This window comes from Neofelis nebulosa, chromosome 10 (assembly GCF_028018385.1).
Source record: "Neofelis nebulosa isolate mNeoNeb1 chromosome 10, mNeoNeb1.pri, whole genome shotgun sequence".
Taxonomy (NCBI): domain Eukaryota; kingdom Metazoa; phylum Chordata; class Mammalia; order Carnivora; family Felidae; genus Neofelis; species Neofelis nebulosa.
In genome coordinates, this window is record NC_080791.1 from 71,223,491 (window position 1) to 71,245,641 (window position 22,151).

General features: G+C 41.0%; 1 long non-coding RNA gene across 1 annotated transcript in view; it reads right to left on the reverse strand.

The window, feature by feature from the left end:
• Positions 1–21,923, reverse strand: part of LOC131487527 (uncharacterized) — a 37,285-nt gene extending 15,362 nt beyond the window's left edge. Inside the window, exon 1 of the long non-coding RNA XR_009249802.1 lies at positions 19,884–21,923. This is a non-coding gene — a long non-coding RNA (uncharacterized LOC131487527). The remainder of the gene's footprint in view (positions 1–19,883) is intronic.
• Positions 21,924–22,151: the final 228 nt, after the last annotated feature.

Consider the following 22,151-nt stretch of genomic DNA (forward strand, 5'->3'; position numbering starts at 1 on the left):
GTGAGTTCTTTTACCTATAAACAAAATTTCTGTGTCCTTTTATCTGCTGACTCATTATCTAATATGATATCAATCAGAATGTGTTATTTTATACAACCATGAAATTGAATTGGTAGAAGAAGGGAGAAGAAGCAGTACAATGTTTTAGTTCTCTCCACATTGGATCTTTAGCTCCTGCTTTGTTATCTTAGTTCAAGTATTCTCTCACAGAACAACAGACATAGTAATATTCTAATGCAAATCTGTATGTAACCTATATACCTGGCAAGAAAGATACTGGGATACAGTTACTGGGAGGGTATCACAGTTCAAACTGGAATGAACCATAACCAAAGATTTTCTTACTGATCAGCTTTACGTAACAAAATTCTTGACCCAAAGCTTTAGAGAGTTGAATTAATGATAAGAATTTAGGCTTAGAACAAAGACCTAGGTTCTAATCCCAGCTACAACACTTAAGTTGATTTTAGAAAAGTTGCTTTACCTTTCCATAACTAGATTTTATCATCAATAAGTGAAGATATAATATCTTGTATGGAATAATAATAATTGTAATTATTATAGTTGTTATTACTATGATCATTAGGTGTTATGCTAAATGGCAGTGAATGGAAAAACAAAATAATTTTTTTAATGTTTGAGAGAAAGAGAGAGACAGAGTGTGGGGGGGAGAGGGGCACAGAGAGAGAGGGAGACACAGAATCTGAAGCAGGCTCCAGGCTCTGAGCTGTCAGGAGCTGTCAGCACGGAGCCCGATGTAGGGCCCAAACCCACAAACCACAAGATCATGACCTGAGCTGAAGTCCGATGCTCAATGGACTGAGTCACCCAGTCACCCCTAAATTTTTTATTTTTATTTTTTAAGTGTTTTATTATTTCTCACCAATTAAAGAAAAATTGGTGATCATGCAACTACCACAGCTTTTAGTCATAGCTGAGTATGAGCATGAGTATTACATCTCCGAAAGAAAACAAACTGGTGGTTCTAATAAAATATTTTTTTCAGAATCAGATCAAGGAAATACGATACAACTTTGATGTCCTGATTCAAAAATCAACATACCATAATATTTTGAACTATTTATCTGTTTAGAGTCATAGAAGGTATATTTTAACTGTGGCAGATTATATTTTCCAGCAGTGGCTGCAATTATATTTCCTATCCCACCTACTTTTTTTTTTTTTTTTTAGATGGGTTTATGTCCCCTCCTTTTGAATCTGGAAGGAACTTTGTGACTAGCTCAATGAATACACTATAGCAGATAGCACACGATGAGACTTCTGAGATTAGGTCATAATAAGCAGAGCAGCTTCCCTCAGGATCCTTGCCCTTCGAATGCAATATTGTAATGCAGGGAAGCCCAGGCCACAAAGAGTGATCCATGCAGGCAAAATCAAGGATTCCCAACTATCAGGCCAAGCTGAGCTTCCGAACTGAAAGCCAACTCCAACCAGTTGAGTGATCCATCTTGGAAGTGGGTCCTCTATAGCCCTCAGTCAAGCCATGCCCTTATGATGCTGTGTGGATCAGACACAAGCTTTCTCTGCCCAACCCTGAACTAGTTTCAGATTTCTGAGCTAAACTAATGACAGTTTTTGTTTTAAACTATGTAAGTTTGGGAGTATTTTGTTCTGTAGCAAAAGATTACTAGAACAATACCCGATTCTATAGAACATGTTATATGAATACCATGTGTCATCATTTCTTAAATTACCCTATGGGGTGTTAGGATGGAGTATTTGAGCATTTAATTCAGCTGAAGAAATGTGGGGTTTTCACTTGGAATTTATATACTAAGTATATTTGCTTAAGTTTAAAAAGAAGGTCTGTTGGAAGATGTACATTACCAAGCTATTTCTAATAGCAAGAAAAAAGGAAAATGTAAATAATTGTTAATAGGTAAAATATGATACATCAACACATGTAATGCTATACAGGAACTAAAAACAAGATAAAGATCTAAATTACAAGTGAAAAATGAAAAATACAAAACTGCATACAGAAGTAATCATATTTGTGTTAAAATGTGTAACAAATATTTCATTTATCTAGTTGTTCAAAGAGAAACATCTCTTCTTGAAAAAAAATGGTTATTTATTTTTGAGAGAGAGCAGCACAAGTGGGGAAGGGGCAGAGAGAGAGAGGGGGACAGAGGATCCGAAGTGGGCTCCACACTGACAGCAGTGAGCCTGATGCGGGGCTCAGACTCACAAACCGCGAAATCATGACCTGAGGTGAAGTCGGACGCTCAACCCACTAAGCCACCCAGGTGCCCCAAAGAGAAACATTTCTGCGAGGAGACCAAAGATACCTCTGAGGTATGGGACTGTGGAATTGAATTGGGAAATAAGAACTTCTATTTCCTTTTCTACATTCTCTGTACTTTTATTTATTTGTTTTTATTTATTTTTTTAATGTTTATTTACTTTTGAAGGAGAGAGAGAGAGTGGGGGAGGGGCAGAGAGAGAAAGAGAGACACAGAATCCGAAGCAGGCTGCAGGCTCTGAGCTGTCAGCACAGAACCCGACACGGGGCTCGAACTCATGAACCGTGAGATCATAACCTGATCTAAAGTTGGATGCTTAACCGACTGAGCCACCCAGGCACCCCACCATTCTTTGTACTTTTAAATTCTTACCTTGAGGTTTGGGTTTTAGAATAAAAATACTTTCAAATGCATAAAAATAGTACAGTTTTGCTATAGAGTATTAGAATTACTTTTCAAGTTTTCTTAATTTTTAAAATTTTTTTAACATTTATTTATTTTTGAGACAGAGAGAGAGAGAGAGAGAGAGAGAATGAGTGGGGCAGGGGCAGAGAGACAGGGAGACAGAATCTGAAGCAAGCTACAGGCTTTTCAAAAATTATTTATTTATTTATTTATTAATTTTTGAGAGAGAGCAAGGAGAGAACATGCGTGCAGAGCCCGATGTGGGGCTCGAGCTCACAGACCCTGAGATCATGACCTGAGCTGAAATCAAGAGTCAGACAATTGACTGATCCACACAGGTGCCCCATGATTGGAAAATTTTTATTTGAAAATGTGGTTGATCACTCACAAGAAATTCATGAAAAATAAAAAATAAGGGGCGCCTGGGTGGCTCAGTCGGTTGAGCGTCCGACTTCGGCTCAGGTCACGATCTCGCGGTCCGTGAGTTCGAGCCCCGCGTCGGGCTCTGGGCTGATGGCTCAGAGCCTGGAGCCTGTTTCTGATTCTGTGTCTCCCTCTCTCTCTGCCCCTCCCCCGTTCATGCTCTGTCTCTCTCTGTCTCAAAAATAAATAAACGTTAAAAAAAAAATAAATAAATAAAACAAAGCATACTAATAATAATCCCAAATAATAATCAACAAAATATACAGAAAGCAGTCCTAGTCCTTGATGAGCCTGTATGAAATCTGGAGAGATTAAACATGCAGTGCATTCAGTCCTCCAGCTCCATTCTCTGAGTTTCTAGAGCATGCATTGTTTAGTTAAGAAGTCCGTGCTTAAGTGTCACATTGGCTCATGTCACTACTGTGGTTTATGCTACATCATGTTATGGCTCATTGTAAATATGTATTAAGGACCCAGGCCTTATTCACATTTGTTCACTGTGTCTAGCACAATATTCAGTTTTAATTGTAATAAAACATTTAAAAGGAAAATTTTTAACCAAAATGTAGTCAGGAGTAAAGACTCAATCTCATGATCTGTGACCTGAGCTGAAATCAAGAGTGGGATGTTCAACCTACTAAGGCACCCAGGTGCCCCTGTGTTCACATATTTAACCCTATGATTAAAGGATCAGTGATGCAGGAAGAAATCTTTTTTTTTTTTTTCCTTAAGTTTATTTATTTAGGGAGAGAGAGTGCAAGCAGGGGTAGAGAGAATCCCAAACAGGCTCTATGCTGTCAGTGCAGAGCCTGACTCAGGGCTCAATCTCATGAACTGTGAGATCCTGACTTGAGCCAAGATCAAGAGTCAGATGCTTAACCAACTGAGCCACCAGGCACCCTAAGGCTGGAAGGAATCTAACCTTACTAAGCCTTATGGAGATTAATCCCTTTTCCCTTCCAAACCATCCTCCCCACTGCAGCTAAGTGACCAGTCTGGTCACTTATTAGCTCAACAGCCTTCCATTGCTCTCTGTTGCCCTTGGAATAATGTCCAAAACCCTCAACTGACTTTAAGGACTTACAGGACCTCCAGTCTCATTTTTTGTCACTCTTTCTCTTGCTTTCTCTCATTTTTGTAATAATGCATTTCCTTCAGTTCCTTGAACACACACCATGCTCTTTTTCATATCCTGGGCTTCCCACAGGCTGTTTTCTCCACCTAGAATGCTTTTCTTCTTCTACTCTCAAAAAATGTTGAATGAGGGGCGCCTGGGTGGCGCAGTCGGTTAAGCGTCCGACTTCAGCCAGGTCACGATCTCGCGGTCCGTGAGTTCGAGCCCCGCGTCAGGCTCTGGGCTGATGGCTCGGAGCCTGGAGCCTGTTTCCGATTCTGTGTCTCCCTCTCTCTCTGCCCCTCCCCCGTTCATGCTCTGTCTCTCTCTGTCCCAAAAAAAAAAAAAAAAAAAAAAAAAAACGTTGGAAAAAAAAAAATGTTGAATGAGGGGCGCCTGGGTGGCGCAGTCGGTTAAGCGTCCGACTTCAGCCAGGTCACGATCTCGCGGTCCGGTCCGTGAGTTCGAGCCCCGCGTCAGGCTCTGGGCTGATGGCTCAGAGCCTGGAGCCTGTTTCTGATTCTGTGTCTCCCTCTCTCTCTGCCCCTCCCCCGTTCATGCTCTGTCTCTCTCTGTCTCAAAAATAAAAAATAAAAAAAAAAAATGTTGAATGGATGAATGAATGAAGGGATATTAGAGTCATTGTAGGATCCTGTTCAGGGAAAAGATTAGGAGTGGTGAAGTCTCAACATTAGTGCCACTTTCTCTAGGAAGCTTTTTAACCCCAGAGGTGGTTAAATTCTCTTGTTATCTGCCCTATAGCTCCATGGACTTCCCTTCTATAATTCTCAGTCACACCTGACTGAAGCACATTGATAGCAAAGCCCCATCCCTTTCTTGGTTGCTTCTCCATCACCAGCACATAGCATTGTAACCAACACACAGTGGTTGCTCTCTAAATATTCATTGACCTGAATTCAGGCTAATGCTCTGGGACAGTAGTTGGTTTGTGCTTTTGTTGGTTTTGGTGTTTTGGTTTTTTGGCCATTAGTTTCTTTCATTTAGCATTATTGGATAGAGATTTTATAAATTCCCTATCTGTTCCTCCAGAGTGAGTATAACTGGGGGATAGCGAGGTTATTCTCAAATAATAAATATTATCCTATTAAATAATGGAATTAAAAACAATCATCCTGACTCTCTAAGTTTCCTTGAAGGCACATGGTTAGAGTGCACATGTGTTTATTTTCCATTCTTTTTTTAAATAATTTTTTTAATGTTTATTTTTGAGAGAGAGAGACAGACAGAGTGTTAGCTGGGGAGGGGCAGAGAGGGAGGGAGACAGAATCTGAAGTAGGCTCCAGGCCTACTCACAGACTCCAACTCACAATGTGGGGCTCCAACTCACAGACTGTGAGATCATGACCTGAGCCAAAGTCGGATGCTTAACCAACTATGCCACCTAGGTGCCCCTATTTTCCATTCTTTTAACTCATCCTCCACCCCTTTCCCTTTGCCTGACTAATTCCTAGCTTTCTATCTCATCAGGGCTATCACTTCAGACACTGCACATGAATTATCTAGAGGACAGCATTAGGAATATCAAGTACAAGAGTACTTGACACATAGTAGGATCTCAATATTGAATGAATGAGTGAGTAAATAAATAAAAGCATGTTGAGATTCAATATGGATGTTATTTAGTGGGAAGATCAAGAGTAAAGAGATGAGAGAATCAATCACCTATGATAATACTTGTGTTCTTTGACATTTAAGCTGATCAAAAGAGGCAGCACCCCTAGAACTCAGAAACTGATTTCTAAATACCATTCTTCACTAAAATGAAGGAGGAATCCTTGGAGAAATGGCTGATTCTAGGACTGGGGCAGGGAAAGTACAGATGAGTCTCTAGCATCATATAGTGCCAGAAAGTAAGTAAGTACTCATATGGCCATAAGTGTGGGCAGAACTCAAGGAGTCTCTTCTAACAGACAGAGAGGACTTAAGTGAATTTACTAACCAGCAAAACTGACATTAGCTGAACCAAGAGATCAAGGTTAATATTACTAGGAATACATATTGACATCATGGACACTTTGATAAAATAAAAGAGAAAGACACCTCTCTTCTGGGATATTCTTCCCCCACGATTCCTAACCTCTTGTCAAATCACACACACAGAAAATCAGGTAACTTAAATTTGGGGCGGGGGGCGGGGAGTGTAAGAAATGCCTGACCAGTGTATTCAAAAGTATCAAGGTCATGAAAACAAGGAAATACTGGGAAGTTGTTAAAGAATCAGAGAAGACTAAGGAGACATGATAAGGAAATGCAGTGTGGTGTCCTGGAACATAAAAGATACTACCTGAAAGGCTGGTGAAGTCTAAATAAAATCTATAGTTTAGTTATTATTACTGTACCAATGTTAATTATTTAGTTTGACAAGTGGACCATGTTTATGTCAGATGGTAACACCATGAGAAGCTGGTGAACGGTATATGGGAAGTCTGTACTATCTTTACACCTCATCTGAAAATCTAAATTTATTAAAAAAAAAAAAAAGATTCCACATAAGGCTTGGCTGCAGTGTCCATTTAGTGGGGGAGACCAGGAGGGGAGAAAGGAAGCTGGTCTGATTTGGAGTCCACAAAATCTTGCCCTTCCAGCAGTGCCTATATAATGTTACCCTTATCTGCATAGTGTTTGAATTTTATGGAAGGATTTCACACCTTTAGACTCACTTGACCCTCTCCATGAAGAGGAAGGATAGTCCAGGAAGATGCTTAAGTTCATAGAGGACTAAAGTGAGCTTCTTGTAAGGACCTCATGTTAAAATTAGTAATCTCACATTTAGTGCTTGGGATTCGGCATCTGTAGAGACCAAGATGTGGACTCTGAAAGAAACTGATCTGGAAGAAGACTGTGACATCTTTAAGTTTATTTTTTTAATTTATTTTGAGAGAGAGAGAGAGCACTTGAGCACGAGTGCATGGGTGCACACACTTGTGGGGGGTGGGGACAAAGAGAGAAAGAAAGAATCCCAAGCAGGCTCCACACCCAAATCAATCTCAGGTGCTTGATCTCATGAAGCCCAAAACGGAGATCATGACCAAAACATGAGATCATGAGCAGAGCCAAAATCAAGAATCAGACATTCAACTGACTGAGCCACCCAGGCATCCTGTGATATCATTAATAAATACACACCAAGAAAAGAATCTGGCAACCAAGTCCAGAAAATGGCTATCAAAACAAGAATTTGTCAGCAATGTTTGCAGGAGGGACCAGGGGATGTAGGCCTAAACTGTGTCTGATAAACTCAGATGATGGAATCTTCTACTTGGCAAAGATCAATGCTTTAGGCTGTTGTAGTTCTTTCTTCTCATTCTGTTCTGTCTAAACAAGTAATTAAAGCTCAAAATAAGGACACTGATTACCCTTGTATTTTAGCATTGTGCTAGAAATTTTTAAAACTTTATGTTTTTTAATTCTCTCAAAACATTATGAAGTAGGCATTATTGCCCCCAGGTTGCATGGGGGAACCAGAGACCTGTATAGAGATTAAGCAAAAAAACAGGATACACAGTAAATAGCAGAACTGGGATTCAAATCCAGGTGTGTCTCATGCTCTGGCCCATTTCATTCCAGCCCCACTTGGTAAGTACACAGGGAGATGCCTCTCAGCCCCACTGTGCTCTTTAACCATCCAACCTGATGGTAGGATGTTGGGAACTCCTGGCAAAAACTGGATGACCGCTCTGGGATTGCATTATGGAGCACTCATTGTTTAAAGGCAGAAACCCCATTTACTTTTTGAAGACAACAAGCTGTGTATTGAATGGACAAGCTCTGTTGAGTGGCCTCCCCAATATCCATTTCCCCTTCTCTTGTTAATTCCCCTGATATTCGACATTAATGCCAACCCTACCCAGCCCAAGCCCTCTTGGCTAAAGCTGACCCCACCCCTGGCCTTGAAGGCAGGACATGTGATTCAAATTAATGTGACCCTGCTGTCTGGCCCCAGAGTTTGGTGGAGGGATGGGCATGCTGGCAAAATTGGGTCAAAGAGCATGAGGATTCATTTGCTGGGAGCCTCTGGGAAATACGCGTCTTAGCTCTTCTGAGAGGATTTTAGAGAAATTCTTTCCTTTCTTCTGTGACAGGAAAGAAGAAACATGTAGCACAGGGTATGGATGTGGAAGCATCGCAGCAGATCACTTTGCCATAGTGAAGGGGAGTCAGCCCTTGGGGAAAGTTGTGTGTGGATCAGACAAGTTGGAATAAACCAAACATTGTTGTTCCCACATTCCTAATGAGCTAATCAATCTCTTTTACGACTTAATCCAGTTTGAGTTTTTACACTTATTTATTTATCTATCCATCTATTCATTTATTTGGGGGGCGGGAGAGGGAGAAAGAAAGAGAATCCCAAGCAGGTTCCATGCTCAGAGCCCCAGGGAGGACTGGATCCCATGACCCAATAGATCACAACCTGAACTGAAACCAAGAGTCAGATGCCCAACCAACTGAGCCACCCAGGCGCCTCTTATTTTTTTAATCCTTACAACCAAAATCATCTTCACTGACAACTTCCAAACTAACATACATGATCATTAGCCAGTAAGTAGGGTAACCATATAATTTATTGTAAAGTCAGAACTTTTTTCAGAGACTATGGGAACTGTTAAGAGAAGGAGTAATAGGTGTGAACTGGGACCATCGCAGACAAACTGAGATGTGTGGTCCCTCTATCCCTGAGGCATATGCTGCTTGCAGTTATGTCTGGAAATAAGCTGTGAGACTTTGGGCAATTGATTCTAGATATCTGGATATCAATTTTTCAATATGCGAAATGAAATACAACATTCCGTGAGTGTAGGTCGTTTTGTCTCCAATCTGTAATATTCTGAGCTGAGTGCTGGAGTGGGATTCTCAAGGATGAAATGTTCCTTCCATCAGAGAGAATAATAATAATGTTAAAAATAATAGCCAGTTTATCAGTTGGCTATTGCTGCAGTAATGCCGCATAACTAACGATCACAGAAATCTCAGTGATTTCCATTAACAGTAAACTTTTCTGAGGATGACTCTGCAGAGAAGTTTTGGTTTGCTGATCTCGCTTGAGCTTGCTTGTACCCAGGCTGAAGGATTAGTGACTTCTTGAAACATGCTTTTCCTATGGAAGTGGGTAAAAGTTCCAAGAGGCCTGAGAAAAACATTCAAACACATTTAAAGCCTTAGGTCTGACATGTTATATCCACTCACATTCCAAGGGCCAAAGCAAGTCAGATGGTCAAACTCAATGTTAGCAGGGGTGGCCAATACAATCCACTTCAAGGAGGCATTGAAGTCATATGGTAAAGGGCTTACATATATACATATAGTACAAGGTAGAAGTGAATATTTTGCAACAATAATCCAATGTAAAATCCACCCTGCATTGGATACTCTTTAGGTGTTAGATTCCTTTTTTTTTTCTTCTAATTTATTCATTTTTTTAAAGTTTATTTTCAGAGAGAGAGAGAGAAAAAGAGCATGTGTGAGCAGGGGGAGAGGCAGAGAGCAGAGAGAGAGGATTCCAAGTGGGCTCCATGCTGTTAGCACAAAGCCTGATGTGGGTCTCAAACCTACAAACTATGAGATCATGACCTTATTAATATTTGCTCAATGGATCAGTGTTTGCCTAATTTATTCCCATTGCATTATGTATGTTGGGTACCATGTAAAACAGTTAGGATATTCAGTTGCTTGGAGAGCCAGCAGAGTAGCTGGAGGACTCTGTAAGCATGAAAAGGGAGCTGGAGTTCTTTCTTTAAAAAAATTATTTTTAATGTTTATCTATTTTGAGAGAGAGAGAGAGGGAGAGAGAGAGCAAGCATGAGCAAGGGAGGGGCAGAGAGAGAGGGAGAGAGAATCCCAAGCAGGCTCTGCACTGTCAGCATGGAGCCCAATGCAGGGCTCCATGTGCGGCTCAATGCAGGGCTTGAACTCATGAACTGTGAGATCATGACCTGAGTCACCCTGGCACCTCAAACACTACTGACTGTATTTTTCTTAAACTCATATAAGCAAGATGCACATCTGATCCCAAAGCAGCCAATGAGCAGGAGAGCCTTGTTTTAAGTTAGAAGAGAACTCCCTCATAAAACTGTGGGCGTCACCCATCAGGATTACTTCCTGTATGTCAGTATTAAACCTTGTCCCTTCCTCTCCCTCCAACGCAGGCCCAAGCATAGTAGCAACCTCATAGGTTAACACACTGAAGGTTGGCTAGTTGGAGTTTTGCTCTTCCGTCATTTTTATGCCAACCCTTATGTGGATATTAGAGAAGCATTAATGAACAAAAATTAGCAACCACAAAATCCTATACTAAAAATTATAAGATGGTACATTTGATACCAAGATACACTTGGTAACAGTTGAGTTCTAATAATGGGATTGCTAGCATCAGGGAAAAAGTAAAAGGGGGAAAATTTGGGACAAGGGTGGTTTCCAGTCAATGCAAATCCCTCCTCCCACACACTCCTAAGACCATTTCGATGACATAATTTGGGGCCTCAAATCCTGAGTGTTTTTCCCCAGTCATTATCCTTTAAAGGATTGGTAAGAAAACCTACTTTTTTATTTAATACCTAATGCCCTCTAACAGTTAGTACAAGATGTCAGGCCATATAATTTTGTCTTCTCCAACACTAGTGAATATCTACTATATACCAAGCACTACACTAGATCCAAGTGACATTGCCACTAGCATCATACGCAGTCTAGTGTGGAATAGCATATCTATATAAACAGATTTAATCTTTGAGGTGTTGACAGTGTACTTTGGGTTATGAATAAGTAATAAGAGACACAACAGAGAGAAATTATTTCTTTCGGAGGGAGGAGCAGCAAGAGTAGGCGCCTTGTCTCCCTTGGAGCCCTGGGTAGTGTCCTGCATGACTGCCTCGGGTACTGTTGTGGCTGAGGAGCATAATAGATAAATTGTGTCTCCCCAAAAGGATGTGTTGAAGTCTTAACCAGGATTTATTTGGAAATACGGTCTTAGCGGAAGTAATCGGGTTTAACTGAAGTCATTAGTGTGGGGTCCTTATAGAAAGGGGGGTTTGGACACAGACAGACATGCTCAGAGGGAAGACGGTGGGAAGGGGCTCAGGGAGAACCCATGGGAACAAGGAGGATTGATGAGTGACGCATCTGTAACACAAGGAAGGAACAGCGAAGAAGCCGGCAAACCAGAAGTTAGAGGTAAGGGAGGTTCCCCTACGGCTTTCAGAGGGGGCATGGCACTGCTGACACACTGATTTTGGGGTCTAGTCCCCAGAACTGGGAGATGACAAGCTGCTGTTGTTTTAAGATGCCCAGTTTGTGGTACTTCCTTAGGGCAGCCCTAGGAAACTAACACAGGGAGTTAAGTTGCTGTCAGTTAGGGTTCTGGACTGCCCACCCCTGTCTCAAACACACTGGCTTTCGTTTTATGCTTCTGCTCCGGGTTCTGTGTGAAAAGTGGGGTTCTTTCATAGGGTAGACACGAAAACCACAGTTCTACAGCTTGGGAGTGTGTCAGTTGGACATTTTCTGTTGCAAATCCCCAAAGCCTCAGTCACATGCCTTGAGTAACCGAGAGGATTTAGGACCTGTATGATTATAAAAGTCTGGAGGGGGTGTGAGGTTCGGTGCAGTTTGACAGAGACGTTGATCAAGGCTCTCGACTCTGCTTCTGTGCAGTGTCCTGTGAAGTTTCCACGTAAGGGTTTCCTCCTTGGGCTGGCTCCTCCTTTTAAGGTTGCAAAACAGTGCCATAGTTTGGCTCTACTCCACAGCACGGTAGGCAGAGGAGGGAGAACAGCTCTGCCCCGGTGTCCCAGGCATGGTTTTGAGGTTCTCACTGATTCCTTGAGCCTGCACTGATGACTTAGGCCTGTGTTCTGACCCAACTGTGCCGGGAGGGAAGGATTTGCCCTGATTGGCTTAGCCCACTGTTTCCATGAACCTTGCTACCTAACAAAGCACCCCAAAATGTAGTGGCTCAAAACCAGAACAGCATAAGCGTTCGTGATTCTGTGGGCCAGGAACTTGGGCAGGACTGAGGTGGGATGGCTCACTATCTTCCATGTGGTGTTGGCTGGGTCCAGTCACACATTTAGAATAAATATGTTTGTAAAAGGTATGGAGTGGCTTGCGTCATTTTTCAGTTTCAAAGTGCCTTCTTCTCAGTTTGTAGGATACTGTCCTTCCTCCACCTTCTAACAGGTGGAGTTTATCTTTTGGCTCGTGCATTTTGCCATGTTTTCTGACAACATAATTAATGATTCTGATGCATTCCAATTAGTAAACATGATTTAGAAGTGAGTCATCATGATTGTTTTTCTCAACCTGAAGATTAAGCAAGCATGAGTAATGTTTTCCTGGGGCAGGAGGGCAGCTAATGGTCCTTTCTCTTGGGCAGTGGGCCTGCCGTGGTTGTAAGTCACGGTTCCAGGCAATGGGGAGCGACTAATGTCTTGATTCCATCTGCAGGGCAGATTTTCTGTTCTGAGATTCAGCCTTAAAGTGCCCCTGTAACAGTTCTGAAATATAGTCACACCCTCTTTCATTTCCCCCGTGTACACATAGGCTGCTAGTTTGTGATTTTCCAATTTCCAGCAGCACACTGTGCCCAGAGGCATTTTTTCTTCCTATTGGCCTCATCCATGGGGCCCAGACCACCCCTGGGTGCTCACACAGTATTCTCATTGCCATGGCTTTTTCTTGCTTTCTGGCCTGGAACAGGACAGCCCATTCCATCCAATATATTTATACATCAACCAGGGGAACGGCCACAACTCAATTGTCTTTCCTTCTGAATTCCCTTCCATGCATATTGGAACACATACGATCTCTAATGACTAAATGAAAACAAACACGAACATATTGAAAGGGAAGGACAATGTATCTGTGGTATCTGAGCTGCAGCTATCATGAAAATCTCTGCACCCCCCCCCACCCCTGGGGTGTATGCAATTTGTCCAAGAAACATGGGATTCACCTTTTTATGGTGAAAATAAATATCTATTGAATAAGTGAATTAATAATGTATAAATAAATAGGATAACCCTGTGCAGCATACCTGAGGATGGAAAAGTTTAGGGACATGGATAATGTTCCCTGGTGAATAAGCTTTCTTCACTCAAGAGTCCTAGATCCCAGGAAGACACCAGTGAGAGCTGGTAACAGGTACCTTAAACTTGTATCCTCCTCCCCTACACTGCAGGAAGATACCTGAGCCCAGAAGAGGAGTTTTAAAGAGTGAGAACTTCTCTCTTAAGCTGAGTAGGATTAAGATTATGAGGAGTCCTTTGGGAGACTTGGACAGAGTGAGGGATGAGGGGTCGGGGAGAGGGGATGGAGGAAGTGAACAGGGAAGTGGGAAGCCCTCCATTACTTCCCCTTGGGCCTCTCCAAATTGAAAATCCCACCCTGGTGCCTGCAACATTTTCTGCAGGGTTCTTGGCTGTGCCTCCCTGACCAGGAGTGGCTAGTCTACAAGGAGGACTTGAAGGGGCTCCATAGGTGGCTCAGTTGGTTAAGCTTCCAACTTTGGCTCGGGTCACGATCTCATGGTTTGTGGATCTGAGCCCTGCATCAGGCTGTGCGCTGACAGTCTAGAGCCTGTTTGGGATTTTCTTCTCTACTCCTGTCCCTGCCCCCCACTCTTTCTCCAAATAAATAAATGAACTTCACATGTCTCTTCCTTAATGCTGTGGCTCCTGCAACCACTGTTTCATATGAGCAGCTCACTTCTCCTGCATTCCATTGGAGACAGCCCTTGCTCTCCTCCATTTGGCTAAAGGACCTGGGCTCTGGAGGAAACCGAGGCTATTTAAGTGAATTATTTCATTAGAACCAGGACCAAGGGCTGCTTCTGCCATTGTCTGGCAGGCTAATCTCAGGACAGCTCCAGATGACTGGGAATATATAATCTGAAGAATCCATTAGCCTGTCAATGTGGGGACTGGGGCCAGGGAGGGGAGGGGGAAGTGGGGGGAGGCAGGTGACAGTAAATATTGTGGAAAGTGTTTAAGGGGTGTGGCCTGACTGCAGCTTCAGCAGCAACCCTAGGACAGGGAGGAGGCACCTGGGGGACAGTTAATAGAAGATAAGGAGGGAATTGCAGGGCAAGGTAGATCAGGATGGCCCTCATATGTGCCTCTCCAGGCCATCAAACTTGAATGCCCATTGGAATCTCCTGGGATTCTACAAAATGTTGGAACCTGGGTTTTACCCAGGTTCTGATTAAATTGGTCTAGCTTGTGGCCTGGACATCAGAGTTAGGATGCTCCAGATGAGGAGGCTGAAGAGAATGGAGAGATTTTATCATTTCATAGTAGAGAGCGGGAGGGACCCCTACAGAGCACAGCTTCTCAGGTGAAGCACAGCCCAAGAGGGAAAGATACCTACATGGACTAGTGACAAAGAAAGGGCCATACATTTTATCTCTTGAGTTCCCAGGACAATTAATAGTCCCATTTACCACTCTTCTTTCCCTTACCAGTCATGTGGCCTTGGTCAAGTGTTATTTTCCTCACCTGTAAGATGGGTATCATCACCTAATCTACGTATTTCCTATTATTGCCATAAAAATCAGGGTTGATGAGGATGCTGTGCAAACAGTCTAGGATGGGAGAGAAGAAACGGCAGAGCTGCGTCTCCACTCCATGGCTTCCACTGAGCTTAGAATGAACTTCAAACTCTACTCAGACCCACAGACCCCACATGGTGGGGCTCTTGCCTACACCTCCAGGTTCAACACTTGCCATTCCCATCTGTGTTCACATGTTCTAGACACGCCGGCTTGTCTCTGCTCTGGAATACCGAGTTCTTCCTTCTTTCTGCAATTTCTGTCTCCTCCACCTGGATTGCAAGAGCCCTACATATTCCAGTGTAACCTCATCTTTTCTTGGGGTTTTTATTATCGCAATGCACTCAACTAGCAGCAGGGTAGGCAGTGACTGCTCAGTATGGAATTAGAAGTATGGATTGTGACTGAAAAGGAAGGAGTTTATAGAAAAGATGTTGAGTGGGGAACGTGGAGGTGAAAACTTGATTTTTGTGTTGGAGGAGAGACTTGAGTATTTTTTCTTCAGAGGGAGGAGCCAGCAGGAGGGAAACTTGTCATGTGGGGAAAGTCTGGTAATCAAGGGATCAAATTCCCCCAGCACTTTCTCCATGCAAAATCCCTTTGAAGAGATAAAACATGTGATTGATTCCTAAGGAATCTGGTTCTCACTTAGCTTCCTTTTTTTCCTATCACTTTATGGATTTCTATACTGTATTACAAATACTTCCTTATGCATGTGTGTGTGAACGGTGAGCTCAGTGAGCAGAGGGGGATAGGTCTTCCTCATTGGATCCTAGTGCTGAATACAAAAAATGGTAAGTGACATGGGTGCCCTGGAGCAGCAGAAATCCACTCAATGAATGGAAGAAGGAGCAATGGAAAAGAGGGAACAAGGCGGGAACATGGAGTGTGTGGATGCTGAAAGAAACTTCATGAGAGCTTCATGATTGGGAGGGAAGGAGCAGGAGCAAACACTATTTTTCTCTGCTCTCTCATAGTCCTTGTCTACATTCTAGCATATTTTACAGAGCTATAATCAAACATCTGCATAATTGGACATTTAGTTTTACCAAACAGTATTTTGAACAACACCTTACACTGGCTCATATTCTTCATAATTATTGTGAGAACTGCACAATATTTTATCCAGTTAATGTACTGCAATTTACGTCACTGTCTTCACTGTCCCTGTTGTTGGACATTCAGGTTGTTTTCAATTTCTGCTATTACAGAGAATGCTACAGGGAGGAGCAGCATACAGAGGGATTGCCCTTCTCCTGAATTAGCTCCTCATCTAAATTACAGTGAGTGAAATTACTGGGTCAAAGGGCAGGAACCTTCTATGGTTTCAGTACCTACTACTGTGTTCCTGTTTTTTATCCACAGTCATAAAGTCTCATCCATTTCACTGTAAACAATGGTGCTAGTGTTATTATTATACCTTTCTTGACAAGTTAAGGATATAAAAGTATACTTTGTTGTTTAATTTGAATTTGGTTACAGGCTGAACCCTCTCCGGTGTTTGCTTACTATGTATACCTTGTACTATTTATGTTATTTACCATCAAGGGGCATTTGTGATATTTACATATATTAGAATTAAAATTTTTATATATTGTGACTAATCCATTTCTCTAACATTTGAGCAAGATACACTTCTTGCTGTTTGCTTTTTCACTGTGATCAGTTGGTTCTTGTACTGAAGTCATATATTGATCTTTTCCTTGCAGAATTCTTTCAAAAATCAGAAACTATTATCTAAGTAAGCCTATAAAAACTCTCAATTCTATTATGTGCAATTTATGATCATTAAGTTATTTAATAAATTTGTGATTTTAAGTATACACTTTAGATATAATTTGATGTTTTCCTAAACTGTAATCCCATGGAAGTTTAGAGTCTATATATGAGAGACTTAGGGAACAGTCTTGTTCAAAGGGAGGGCAGGCTGCTTATCTTGAAACTGCATTTCTGCCTCAATCACACAGTTCTTTTTGACAGTGCTCCTTGTTTAGTAGCTTTCTGATGGGGGTGATTATAATGGAGATTATGACTAGAGAAAGGCTAATGCTTTCCAGACCAGGACGCAGTTGTGATTATTTTGGGCTCAAGGCACTTTTGCATTCATGGGCTTCTCCCTCATAAAAATATTAGAAATTGTATTTTATATCTATTTTTTTATAAGGGTGAATATAATTTTGGCTGGATTATTACATGATCCTTTTTCTTTAGAATACCTTAATTAAAACATTTTTTCTGTGCCACAAATCTGGCTTATTGTGTCTAATGGATGAATCAATCCTGTCCCAAATTCTTCCTTTAGCACTATTTAACTTTATCTATCTATCTATCTATCTATCTATCTAAATAATTGAGTCTACTTCTTGCCTTTGCATTCAGTTCTTCAGATTTACATTTCTGTCTGTATCAGAATAACAGTATTTTAACAATTACTTTTTTAAAAAATATGTTCAAATATCTGTTTGAGTTGATTTGTAACCCAGAGTTCTTTTTAGGTCTCTTAACCACTTATTTCCAAAATGAACTTTAGAACCCTTCTGTTTATTATACAACAGAAAACCCTGTTGAAGTTGCACTGTGTTTGTAAGTTATTGCAAAGAGATGTGACATCTTTATAAAGGTACAACAATTTGATATTCTCTTGCAGGATCAGGATACCATGTTCATGTTACAGAGAGGGTTCAAAAGGAATCAAGAGAGAGGCAGGAAATAGGATAAAGAAGAACCTGCAGTCTGTTAGGGTGAACTCCCAACTAGGGGTGTTCAGTGAGTCTGAGACACAAACTCCTGTGAGTCAACATAGTTTCAGAAGAAGGTTGTAAACCAGCACTGTAGGACAAGTGCAAATTTATTTTTCAGATTAGGGGAACAGAAATGCTCTTGGGCAGAGGTACTGAGACTAACCTTTGGGCGAACCTTCCTTCTCCTAATCTGGCATTCTAAAGTGGGTATGGTAGCCCTCAGTATCATATTACTTATGAGTGAGTTTAAACAACACCAAATTTTTTTTTTAGGCAGTTATCCTTGAGACCAATAAATAGTGATAGTAACAGGGAAAAGAGATCAGGGGTGAAGGCTGGCCAGTATGGAGCTATTTTGGGTCATCACTCATGATCAATTAACTTCTCTCCTTTTTCTCTTATTTTATATATCCTTATAATTTTCTACGTTTATAGTTTTCTAATATGAAAGACAGCAATTTTAGGATAGATTTGCAAAATTTGGAGGCCTCCTAAGTCTAAGTCTTTAATGACGGAAAATTAATAAGCACTATAATTCAAGCTAATGACTTACAGCTGTTTTCTGCATGAATAGACATAACTCTAATATAAGAGCCATTAGAGTAAATTGAATAACTTTAGTGTAGAGAGACTTTGGTTGTATACCATATTTAATAAATCAAATACAGAGGTTACACTTGGAAAGCTGTTTCCCTTTATGAATCATGAAAAGGACCTAGGCTAGGAAGATTTCTGTGCTTCCAAGAAAAAGATGAAAGATACATGATCTGAAACTTCAGACTTTCAAAATTTCAAGGACAATGTTTTACTTAAACTTTAATGTTATGAGGCAAATTGGAGCACCTTGTTGGAAAATCTCCCAGTAGGTCTATGCCTGCCTAGTCTTCACACCTAGAGGTACACAATTACCTTTATTTACTCAGAGAAGCCATCCCAATTCAAATAAATCAAATAATGACATATATTTACTGGGGGATAGCACATTATTTTCCAACACTAGTTACTGTTGTTTAGTAGATGTGTATCAACAACAAAATCATCCAGTATTTGCGGGAGCTCAGCAAATTTAAAAAGAGTGGTCGGGCTGACTAAACACAGAAAATTTCCCTCAATGAAATAGGAAATTCAGTCTAAACTTACCATGAATTGGTCATGGTCCCAGACATCAAATAGAAATAAATGTAAACTATCTCTTGGAGATTTAAACCCAGGCCAATAAAAATTCCTGTTGGTTAACTACCACTGAACACAAACTAAAAATTTTAAAAATCACAAAATACACATGGAAGAAGTCATCATAAGTAAGAGCCATCAGATTCTTATTTATGAAATCCATGAAATCAATTCATCGGATCATTAACTTTTTATCTTTTTTAATTCCTTTCTTATACATTCTTTTGGCATATTTTCCATGTCATTTTCTGTATAAATCTTCCTTATTATTTTCATTATTATATTCAATTTTATTTATGTATTATAAGTTATTTAGCTAATTCCCTATTACTGGACATGGTTCCTACTCTGCCATCTTCCCATAATCCCCTCTTCCTCTTTGACTTAATATAGATACCAACCTCTTACCACAGGTTACAAAGCCCTCTAAACCTAACCCAGTAATTCTCACTATTGATTGCAAGAACCAAATAAATGTGTGTGTGTGTGTGTGTGTGTGTGTGTGTGTGTGTGTGTGTGTATACATACATACTGAGGATCAGGCACCATCTCTAAGAGTCAAATTCTAGCCTCATATCTTTCCATTTTATCTTTTACTCTCTGTGCGCTAACTTTAATATTCTCTCCATTTCTTGAACATGTTTTGTAGCTGGGTGTGGTAAATATTTTGCAAATGGTAACTCTCTAGGAAGAAGAATCCCAATTTGCAAATTTTGCAAAATTTACACTGTGTAAATACTCCCAACATGTCTGGTTTCCAGCTGCCAATAAGCTATCACTGTTGGGAAGAGATGCTAACAATGGCTTGCATGAGCTGAGATGAGCAGGCTCTATCTTGTCACTGATAACTATGCTTGTGCTCCTGGTCTCTATGTCTGAATACCCCTTAATTTCCCCACCTCCCACTACAACCTTTCAATCTTCAGATCTCTAATTAAAATTTCTCTCATAAGGGAACTCTTTCCATAGTTTTTGGCTAAGCTTTATCTTCCCTACGTATACCTATGCTGCACTGTATTTTACTGTTAATAATCATATTTTATGTTAATGTTGATATCAATCTTCCCTGTTAATCCACCAATGAGTGCAGAGGCCATGTCTTTCCTGTTCATCTCTGTATCATTGCTGTATTAGTTGGAGCCTGCCATGGCACAACACATGGACTGGGTTGCTTAAATAATAGATGTTTGTTTTCTTACCGTTCTGTAGGCTGGAAATCTGAGCTCAAGGCGCTAGCATGGCCAGGTTTTTGAGGTCTCTTATGCTGGCTTGCAGATGGCCATCCCTTGTCCTTGTGTGCTCACATGGTAGAGAAAGAAAGAGAAGGAGCAAACTCTGTAGTGACTCTTATAATGGCACTATGATGGTCCTACTCTCATATTCTTATCTAAATCTAATTACTGCTCAAAGGCCTTATCCATAAATACCATCACCTTGGGATTAGGGCTTTAACAGATGAATTTGCAGCAGGCTGAATTATTTATTACTCTTGGGAGCTCAGCACCACCTCCTAGATTGCATATGCCCTGTGGACAGGCCTGGCATTCTTTGGCAGCTCCCCAGGTCTGGTGTATGTGACACTATTTCTGGTTTCCCTAGGGTTGTGTGGGTTTTCCTTTGCATTCCTGAGTCACGTCCTGAGCCCAATCTTCAAGAAACTGAACGATGAATAGTCTTGGTGATGCTCCCTGATCTGGAATCAGCTGTTCTTCTTTTTGAGTCCTTAGTTCTGGCCCCTAAATAGTCTACCATCTCCAGAAATCCAGTCATCAGTGATCAGGGACATAGTCTCTAGCAGAGCTGGTCTTACTTGCGAGGTTCTGAGATCGCATCTGGCTATTCGACAGGATCTGTTTGGCATCCAGCTGCCACCTGACAAGCTCATTTTTCTTCCAGTTTTAAATCTCCTGCCAACATTAATGGGTCTTTCAGTAACTTCCTATATCTGGATAGAAGACCAATAGTCTCATTTGCAGAATGGAAATAGTTGACTTGACCTGGATCCAATGTGATCAGCTCATTCAGGTTCATGTTACCTCTTACTTCCCAGTTCCTTTGTTCATCTCACAGAGTCTTGTTTATTTTTAGAGATGTGATATAATATATTATAAGGAAAGTTTTTTAAAAATCTGGATTAGGTTAGACCATAGCCCTCCTGTGCCTACTCTAAGGATAGCATTTGTCACAATGGGTTCTAATTGCTTTTTTCCTACATGCCACAAACACTTAATCTACTGGACACTATGTTAAGTGTTACAGTGGAGAACAAAATGGATGCAGTTACTGTGTGAATGGAACTTTTAGTCTAAGGGGGTATAGACATTAATAAAATAATTATGCTAATAAATGTGTAAACTACAACTGAAAGAGTGATCGGAGAGAAAGGTGTATGTATTCTTCGAATTAATATAACCTAGACTCAAGGGGTGGTCGTCTGTGAAAGCTTCCTTGAGGAAGCAATGCTTAGCCAAACTGAGAGAAGAGTTGGAGTTAATTGAAAAGAGGGAAGATATGGGGACTCTGGAACATGGAAACAGCAGGTGGAAAAGCTCTGTGGTAGGAAGAAGGTGCACATTCTGACAAATTAGAAGAATGCCAATGTAACTAGAACTTAGAGTGAGAGGGAGAGCATAGTGAGAAATGAGAATGGAATAATAGTAACTTGGTAGACTATATTAAGGGTTTTGTTGACTATCTTTATGAAGGCACAAAATTATACCTTCCTAGATCTACGGATCAGCCAAGCTCTCCAGGAAGTCTAAAAGTACCTCTTTATGTAAACAATCTTATTGTCCTGGCAAGCCTGAGTAGGAGAGATGAAACCCAGATTTATAGTTCTTGGCTCCAGGCCCTGCCAGAGATAAGCACAGGACCTTTGTTACCTCTATACATCACTTACATGCAGCAGCTGCTACAGGAATATCCAGAAAAGTTTTACCAAGAACAAATATCTGAGGATCTGGGGCACCTGGGTGGCTCAGTTGGTTAAACATCCGACTCTTGATTCCAGCTCAGGTCATGATCTCACAGTTCATGAGTTTGAGCCCCGTGTGAGCCTCAGTGCTGGTGGTATAGAGTCTGCTTGGGGTTCTTTCTCCCTCTCTCTTGCTGTCTCTCTCAAAACAAATAAACTTAAAAAAGATCTCTGAGGAGCCAAATAATTGAAGAGCCTTACTCCCAACCCCAGAGATATTCTTGAGAATGAATAGTTAATCATCTAGGATGGATCCAGGTAATGAGATGGCTCTTAGAAAGTCAAGTCAAGTCAACCTAGGAACTTCAGAGTAAAGAAAATATGATTTGCTTTACATCCCCACAATTACTAACCATTCCTTCCTTCAGAGATGTGGTCTCAGTCATAGCAAATTCTTCCTGGAGAGTTGGCCCAATGATGAATTTCTTGAGAACCAAGTGAAGCAGGAGAGCTGAGCAAGTGAATTCTCTGGAGGAATTTTCTAAGAGAGTGA